At 46.0% G+C, this 9,834-nt stretch overlaps 1 protein-coding gene across 1 annotated transcript in view; it reads right to left on the bottom strand.

The window, feature by feature from the left end:
* The window catches only part of ccdc120a (coiled-coil domain containing 120a), a 23,117-nt gene extending 13,828 nt beyond the window's left edge, over positions 1-9,289 (bottom strand). Inside the window, exon 1 of the mRNA XM_062541391.1 lies at positions 9,073-9,289. The gene's annotated coding sequence lies outside the window, so the exon portion shown is untranslated. The remainder of the gene's footprint in view (positions 1-9,072) is intronic.
* Between the last annotated feature and the right edge of the window lie 545 nt (positions 9,290-9,834).

Genomic DNA, 9,834 nt, shown 5'->3' with positions numbered 1-9,834 from the left:
CTCTCTTTCTCCCTCTCTTTCTCCCTCTCTCTCTCTCTCCTTCTCTCTCTGAATCCCACAGATGCTCCGCCAGGCCTCAGCACCTCCCATCGCCGTGCCCAGAGGCTAGTCTTCAGCACTTGTTTTTCACTTTTCATGGTCACCCAGAGCAGAACAATTGTGCTCAAAACAATCATTATCATTTCCGCTTTGGGTCACTCGCGTGGTTTGGTAGGGTCTTAGAGAACTGAGTTGTCAGGGGGGAAAAAAACAGGCTGCGCTGAGGAGATTCAAAGTAAACGTTAAGTCACACTGTGTGCAGGACACAGTTGCAACAAAGGCTGGCTAACAGACAGTGTGACGTATGACTAAGTAACAGGTATGTGTGAGATGGGCTGAGGGAGTGAAGGGAGCAAAATGCTACGTGTGAAACCTAGTGAGCTGTGCAAGTGGCTACAAGAGCTCTCACACATGCTATACACAACAGATGACACACATGCAAAGGCTCTTATGGACACTTTTCCCTCACACAAACTCACAGCACACACCTATATGTGTAATGGCAAACACTCACACACACACACACACACACACACACAAACACACACACACCACTCACACACACAGACACACACACCACTCACACACACACAGACACACACACACACACACACCACTCACACACACAGACACACACACACCACTCACACACAAACAGACACACACTCACACACACACACACACACACCACTCACTCAAACACACACACACACACACACACACACACACACACACACACAGGTCAGTGAGAGGACAGATAAAAGTGAGGGAGCTAGCTGACAAGCACAACAAAAACAAACACATGTTGGTAGAGCAAACATACGTGCCATGCCTGGCTCCGTTGATTTAGTGTAGAGTTACACCAAATGGAACACCGCTGCGGCTAGCACCGCGGTGATAAGCCTCTCACTGGCCATTGGTGCTGTGCCATTATGAAATCTCATTGTAAGCTCAGAAGATCAGCTTTCATCTGAGGGCTACGATGATTTCAGTTGTGCCAACAGACAGCCAAGCCGCCTTATACCATATCGACTTTTCACACAAAAGCTAAGTAGCTTTAGCAGCACTCACACTAGCCACCACAAAAGGCCTCTATGTTGTTATTGTTTTGTCTGGGAACGGCTGTATTATCAGCTTACTGATGAGATCTGTTCAATTGCAACCTAAATAGAAAAGTGGAGCACAGACAGTAGCTAAAAACACGTGCTTTTGAGCTCATGAAGGCAGGCTGGAGCTGTCTAAACAGCCTCTGGTCTCTGCAAACTATATGGAGACAATGCTGCATTGTTAAAAGCAGTCTTGGTTAGCAAAATATGAACTGAACTGATTGAGTATGTAGTGCCGATGTAGTGGGTGAAGATGTGTGAGAGACAGATGGAGAATGAGTGTGGATTGGCTCAAACTGAGCATGTGTGTGTGTGTGTGTGTGTGTGTGTGTGTGTGTGTGTGTGTGTGTGTGTGTGTGTGTGTGTGTGTGTGTGTGTGCCAGACACCCAGAAAAACGAGACAAATGGTGGGACAAATGGCCTCCTGTCCTCACAAGACGTTTGAGCATTCCGGCAGCTTCTCTGTCATGTCCGAGCTTGCATCACCTCTCTCTCTCCTGCAGAGCTGATGGGGAGCAACGGAAAACTCCTGTCCATCTCTCTCCAATTCTCCCTCTCTCTCTCTCCCATTCTCTCTCACTCTCTTCTCTATTATTTTCTCACTCGTTTTTCTGTATTTGCCCTGTTCTTTACCCCAGTGCTTTGTGTGCCACAACACTGACATTTTGGCATTTGAAGGTAGCATTTGAGATGTCAGCGGATTTCTGTTTCTTTGTTGGCATGCACACCTTCATGCCCATCTCTCTCTCTCTCTCTCTCTCTCTCTCTTTCCCTCTCTCTCTCTCTCTCTCTCTGTCTCTCTCTCCGTTTGTGTCTCTGAGCTGAAATCTGCCCCCCCCCCCTCCACATTTTTTGTTCCTGCAGAGATACAAACGGCAAGACTCAGCAGATTTTTCTGCCTGGACTCGATGCGACCCCCCTCAACCCACACCACCCCCGGCCCACCCCCTGATCCCGGTGGATCTGACAGACCCATATTGCGTGCCGCTGGTAATTAATCCCGCACAAACGAGGAAGTGTGAACACAGCTGCATTTCCACATGGCTGCACCTATCCCAACCACAGGTTTTCCCCTGTTGCCATAGCCACGATTTACAGTCGCCAAGGGCTCCACTGTACACACAATGGCTGAGAAAATTACTGATTCTGAGAGAAAAAAAAATTCTGCTTCTTTCATAATGCAATTATTTAGGTCATTAAACATTTCACCAAGTGAACTTCAGTTGAACTTTTTTTTTGTAATTATTAAATGCTGCAGCTGTTGTTAAAAAAAGCATATGAAAGGAATTTGAGAAAAAATGTCATGCCTCAAGTAAACAGAGTGAATAATTCATGCATAACCTTTAGCTAATACACAAACTCCAGCGACACTTCCAAAGCATCCAGTCCATCCTGAAAGGCAATGCATAAACTGCCAACTGCCATCCTTAGCAACAAAATCACCCTCAGCAACAACAACAAAAAAAACTTGTCACCTCATTTTTTCGGAACTGAAGAGAGTTGGTAGATGAAAGCCACCACTGAATGGGGCGGCATCTGCCCACTTCACTGCATGAAGGTCAACACATGACCAAATGGCTGCCCCGTGCCAAGCTCCTGCAGGTCTCTGGCACCTCCCGGTCAATCCCATGGATCCACTGACCCTGAAGCACCAGTGGCTAACGCACTGGGGGACTTGACTATCCTCCCATCTGCGTTCAGACAACACTGTTGAAGCATGTGGGGAGATCACCTACTGCTGCCAGTGCACTGATTACTTATTTATCAACAAGCATTTAATTATTTACGCTGTTAACACTGCTGGTATTTGTGGTTGTGATTAAGAGAGCAGCGATTTTCGGGGCAAACAGATGCAAACTAATTGGGAAAGTGTTTAAGCTACTATTTGCAGAGATCTGCGATATGTAACGCCGATTTGTCCTTCCACCGTTGCAGTGAATGAGCTCGTCGTAACCTCCCAACTCTGCAAAAACCAAGTGTTTGTTCCTTGAAGTTAAAGGTGCCTTCTGGATGTAAAAGTTGCTCCCTGACCCAGCGAGGGAGTGTTCCTGTTTGGATGATGAATGGGAGGGGAGAGGGAACAGCACCGCACCTCCACAGGGCTCAGGGGAGATTTCCAGGTGCTCCCAGCACCTGCAGAAATGACAGTTGTACGCGCAGGTCAACCGCCGCGACACACAAACAAGATTCCGCCCCTACTGGAATGCGCTTCTTAATGAAAAGAAAGGGCAGAAAAGAAGAAAAAAGAGGAAAGAAAATACAGCTAGGGGTCACTACACAGGAGACAGGAAAATACAACAAACTCTCCCTAAAACCCCATCAGGCAGCTGTGGCCAAGCGGGCAGGTCAGAGGCTAACAGCTGAGCTCGTCTGCTGTCGATGACTGAAGATCAGCACCAGTCGCCTCATCGCTGGGCAGGGGCCAAACTAAATCTGCCCATTCTACAACCTTCTCCACCCACACCCACAGCACTAGCCAACCTGCTTGACACTGGGCGAGGCCGAGGGCACTCTCACACTCACACACACACAGATACACACACACACACACACACACACACACACACACACACACACACACACACACACACACACACACAGATACACACACAAACACACACACAGATACACACACACACACACACACACACACACACAGATACACACACAAACACACACACAGATACACACTAACACACACACACACACACACACACACACACACACACACACACACACACACACACACACACACGCACACACAGACACTCACACACACTCACACACACACACACACACTTCCTCTGACTGGCAGGGCCAACAGCTCCAGCTGAGCTGCGGGGGTCGGAGGAGACGCAGGAGTGGGCGACGACAGATGGCCTCGGCATATGCGACCCAACTCGCCTCAGCTGCTCGGCGTCAACCCGCAAAACCTTAAACATTCAAACACATTAAACATACATGGGGTTTTCACTGGCCCGCAGACAGTCTGGTGGGAACTCAGGTAAAAAACAAACCGAGCTCGACCCAAGCTGTGCTAACAAGTAAAGGGCGTGAGGAGACACTCATTAGTGTTGCACAGTAAGGAACAAATCTACGGACATGCACACGGACAACTGAACTGAAACGGCAGCCAGGTGGTAGAACTGGCTTGATGCTCTCGCCATCCCTTCCACCTGTGCCTGTGTTATCAATGGAGAGAGAGACTCAGCTGCTAATGTTGACTGTGTGAAGATGTGTTCTCAGCACAGCAAAAAAAAACCTGTATGACCAAACAGCATGACCAAGATAATCACTCTAAAAAAACGTTATGCTTTGGGCAATTACGTTAATTTGACATCACTGTGCATGTTGGGTGAAGCATGACCAGCAAGCAAGATGTATTCATGGCAAAAATGGGGAATAGAAAAATACTATTGAAGCATCAGCATTTGAATGTGGTTTTCTCCTTTAAACTCACCTACTTAATCAGACTCTTTGCACCAGGCGAAGCACTTTTAGAAACAAAGACCTCAACATGCGGTGCCAATGCCAACCAGTAAAACCAGTAAAAAAAAGACAGAAAAGCCACAGACCGGACATGGCCTTATTATTTTCCTCTTGGCCACCTTGGGCATGCCATGCACCCTCCCTCAGTTATTCCAGTGGCGACGAGGCAACTGCGCCCAGACAGCAAATGCATACATGTCATACCAGAGACTTAATCAACTGAGGCGGCCCTTGTCAGCTGCCTCGGCTTCACAGCACGGCTGCCCTGGCTCTCGGCGCTGCATATCAACCCCATTCAGATCTTTCTAGAAACCACCCAGCGGCAGAGATATAAAATATGGGAAGTGGAAGTAAATCTTGCAGTAGCTGTTGTTCTGTCAGGTGACTGGGGTTGAGGGAACTGCCCTCTTGGGGGACAAACAGCAGCTACCTGCACATCTGGTGGGCATATGTCCCCCCCCCCCCCCAGTTCCACCCCCAAACTCCTTTTTTTGTCTGGGGGCCGGAGGATGGTGGGGGGGGGGGGGAAGAGGGTGCCTGCATCAAGACGCAGCCAGCCTTCATGTTTAACAAAACCACAACACAGAACCACATTCCACCACACAGCCCTGTGCGTCTGAAGTGTGTTATAAAAACTACAGACGCGGATTACGTGCATGAGAGGGATTCAAGAGACGTACAACATGCCTCGTAGCGTGTTCCCGAGATCAGGCGAAAAAACAGCCGTTGCCACCGCCGAGGAGATCCACTTAAGTCTCCGCCCGGTCAGCAACAGGCTCGCTCTCGAGCAGCCTGCCGGCTACAGGGGATTTACGGCTTCTTTTCATTTTTTTCTTTCGGTATTCCTGTTTTTTTCTCTCCCTTAAACCTGTGGAGAACCACTGCAATGATTCTCCCAAAACCCCTGCAAAAACCAAAAGCTATGAAAAGGATGAAAAGACCCTATGGGAAGAGATTACATGAGGAGAAAGGGAAGGACAGATAGAAAGAGAGCGAGAGAGAGAGAGAGAGAGAGAGATGAAGAGAAGAGGAGATGAAGGGGAGGAGAGGACAGAGATGAGAGAAGTTCATATGTGAGGGATAAAAATGGTACAGAGAACCTACAGAATGATGAGGAAGAGATGAATGGAGAGCTGATGAAAGAGAGAGGGACAAAGACAGGGAAAAGATGGAGGAGGACAGAGAGAGAGAGAGAGAGAGAGAGGTAGGAAGACTCTGGATGTAAGGATGTAAAGGGTTTAAACTCATTAAGCCATAAAGAGATAACACACAGACTACAGACTGCAAGGCCACTGTAAGACAAAGTTAATTTAAACATGAGCAGTGCCGACAGAGAGAGAGGGAGAGAGGCGACAGGCTACATGGAAAATTTACATTGGTTTGAATATTTAAAGCCAAGTGGGGAGGATTTATTTGTGTGTGTGTGTGTGTGTGTGTGTGTGTGTGTGTGTGTGTGTGTGTATGTGCATGTGACTGTGACTGTGTTTGTGCATATCTGTTTGTGCATGTGAGTGTGAATGAATGTGTTTGTGTGTATGTGTGTATGTGTGTGTGTGTGTGTGTGTGTGTGTGTGTGTGTGTGTGTGTGTGTGTGTGTGTGTGTGTGTGTGTGTGTTTTATGAGTGTTTATGGAAGGTTAGATCCAACAACCATAACAATCTGGCTTCTCTGATCAGTGCTCTGTGCATGCGCAATCACCAAAATAAAAAAAAACACAACGTGTTGCTGGTTTTTTTTTCTTTCTTTCTTTCTTAAACCTTCTGTAAATTACTCTCACATAACCCAATATTCCAATCTGCACGCGTTCTCCATTTGAGAAATAAAGACCTACAGAACACAAAGGGCCCGAGCTTGGCACGTAGTCTCTGTGTGGGTCCGATTTGCATGCATCAGCCACATTTTGAGCAGACTTCAGCGACTACACCCCTGCACAGAAGATTTTTTTGCTCTCGCTCTCTTTCTCTATTCTGTTTGACAAGCCAAACAAAACATCACAGGGAGAAAAATCTGCTCGTTGTTTCGCAATTTTTTTTTTTTAGTTCTGATGTGCTTATAGGCATCCAGAGACACACTCCATCATAAAGCATTTAGAGACAGCCTCTCTGCAGGCAACCAGTTCTATGATATCCACACACCCATCTGGGGTAGTCTACGGGGTCTGTGGCTGATTGTAGATCAGCTCAAAATGTTCCCAGTACACATTAAGGATGCTATTTGATTATAGTGTCAACAAAATATGGAAATCAATACAATGCTTCACATCACCAGACATCACACATGACGCAATGGGATAAACTTTCAGGTTAATGTAGATCCTTCTGATAGATTTCAATATAACCCGTACCACTTGCTGTCCAGTTGAGTATTTACTAGCTTTAATGTCTATCAACACTACTAGGTAGAGGAAGTCTCCCAGGTATTATTCTTATACCAGTGTCCTCTGGGAAAACAAGGACTCAAGTCCATCAATAAAAAGTAACCGAGGAGCAAGCGATAACTTGGCAACAATGGGAACTTAGAGGATGCAAAAGTCACATGTTTCCATGAGACAGAGGGCTTCCTCCAGTCCAGAGTGCAAAGTAAGTGCAAACCCTCTCAGTCAATGCATGAACAGTGCAAATCTATAAGTCTATTAGCTTCCACAAACAGTGCAGTGGCTGATGGCAGACTGTGGTATGCATTAAGTTCTAAATCAAGTCACTACAGTGCTGCGGCTATCGCACATCTATGCTGGTACATATGTTACGCTCCTCTGGAATGATAACATTTGTCACGTTTGCCCATATGCCAACATTCCAGAGGAACAGCTGATTAAGAAAAGGAGCGGTGGCCAGGGAGGCCTATGCTGACAGCAACCAATGCAGTGATGACCGACCGGTGTTTTAAAATACACCCTCGAATGACTGACTAAACGCCCACCAGAGAATATAGACACATTCAGAAATCATCATGTTGAGTCAAAAAGACAAAGAAACAAACACAACATCCATCGTCAGTTAATAATATAAAAAGGAAAAGCCTTCGCCATCCTAAAGAACAATGTTATTTTGTTTTAATGTTCTACTCAAACTAATTCATCTGACCTTGGCTCCAATAAACTGATGAGGACTTAACCCTGCTCCAAATAACGGCAAAATGGTTTCTAGGTAGCACTCCAAACGCTCTGCTAATCTCCTACCTGCCAGGCAACAGCATTGCTCGCCGCCACAGATCAACATCCCAAGCAAACACCCCATAAACTGCTCTCCGCAGGCCATGCCGTGAGACCCTTGTTGCCACATTAGAGAGCAAGATACTTGTCACACTCCACACAGTTGCCTGGAAGTCACCGATAAATCATACTGACATCCTGGTTTCATACACGCTTGTTTTTAATCACCATAAATCTTAATAAAACACCAAGACTTCATATTGCCATGTTAGAAAAGGACCCAGGAGTGGAGTTCTTCTCCTGCAGTGCCTTCCATGCATTCCTGCATGACACTGTAACTATACACTTCACGTTTTACGTCCATGCCCCCCCATTTAAATAAAGCATGTCTCTTTAAGCTGGGCTGTGGTAAGCACATACAAATTTCAGCTGAGTCTGTGCACACTACACTACTTTTTTTTTTTTTTCAAGCACAGGGGGAGGCTTCACCCTGCATTAGCCTCATCTCCAAACCTGGTCCAGGCCTCTGGACTTAAACCCAATGAACCGTCCGAGTGCACCGCGACCCCCCCGAGGACTGGAAATGAGGTGGGTCGCCATCCTCGTGAAGAAGGACTTTGCACAGATGCATCCGGCTGTCATTACCAAGTGCAAACAGTGAGCTGTCATAAAAAGTGCTGTTACAGGTGCCTTATACACCCCTGTTCCAAGCAATTGTCCACACGTGTATTAGCCACAAATCAATCTCAGAGAGAAGACTAAGAGTGATGTTAAAAATTGAGATTGCAAATGTAAGCTGTTTGATGTCTGAATGCCATAATGTGTGATGGCTATACTGTACATCACAATGTAACCAAAGAAGATTACACTGTAACTACACATAATGAATTGACACTTTTTGATTATACATCCGTTGATGTTCCACCAAAGATTACAAAGTGATACACTGACAATTCCCATGTGAATACAGGGTAGGCTACAGTCAGAATGTTTGGGCTGTGTCAGAAAGTTAGAGGAAACTTATTATGATGAGCAACCATGAAAAGTAGGCTATGTCCACAAGACAACAAACAACTGTGCACCACCACTTCAATACAAGCAGACTTGATTATGTGTGAATTAAGGATACAAATGAAAGAGTAGCCTATTCATAACAAGAAAAATTCGGTGTAAGAAGGATTTTCACATTACAACCTAAACGGTATAGCCTACTATTAGTGTTGGCAACGCAACGCAAAATGTCTATTTATGTGAGGATACTGCACAGCAGCCTTCAATAACACTTACCTTCAATGAAGGTTATGAGTACAATTTGATTTTTAGATACAGTCGCCATATCGCCTTAAAGTTCAGTCATCCTCCATGGTTGAGCCCTCCTTTAAACACCATTATTTGTAAGCATCATTCCCATAACAGATATTCCACTGTAAAATGCGACTGTCAAGATGCAGACGATTCTTTCATACAGAAAGATCCTCCTTCACAAAAGAGCGCAGCAGAAGGGTTTTCATGAGAGAGAAAAATGTTGAGAAACATAAATAAAACGCGAAAGGATTTCCAAAACAGCTCGCGTGCGATGCCCCCTGAGACAAGAGCGACTGTTTCAGACTGACTTCTACTCTCAGGTTGGAGGAACTCTGCGCACCGAGAGGGGCGAGACCAAATACGCCCGTGAATGGGGGGTACAGGAAAGCGAACGGCTCGTTTCTGCGAGAACATCAGCTGGCATAATAATTATTACGACTGTCATGTTCATGGAAATTACAGATTGAAAGAACTGCCGTTCGTGACCGACGCGCCCACGTCACTCATTACCGAACCGTTTCACTTCAATCCTATACTCCTACTCCTGGAGTTCCGAAGTCTCTCTCACCTGTAAACTTCTCACTGTGCCGAGAGCTTGGCACAAAAAGTTCACTGAAGTTCGTCCAAGTTACTTCAAAGGAAGACCAAGACTTGGTGCTGGCAGCGTGAATGGTGACCATTCAAACACGCAGCTCTAAAATTCGACTGAATCCCGTGTAAATAGTTATAAACTCCTTAGTGTTT

Source organism: Sardina pilchardus, chromosome 7 (genome assembly GCF_963854185.1).
Source record: "Sardina pilchardus chromosome 7, fSarPil1.1, whole genome shotgun sequence".
Lineage (NCBI taxonomy): Eukaryota > Metazoa > Chordata > Actinopteri > Clupeiformes > Clupeidae > Sardina > Sardina pilchardus.
The sequence above is the reverse complement of the archived record's forward strand: the minus strand, read 5'-3'. Positions and strand labels throughout refer to the sequence as shown.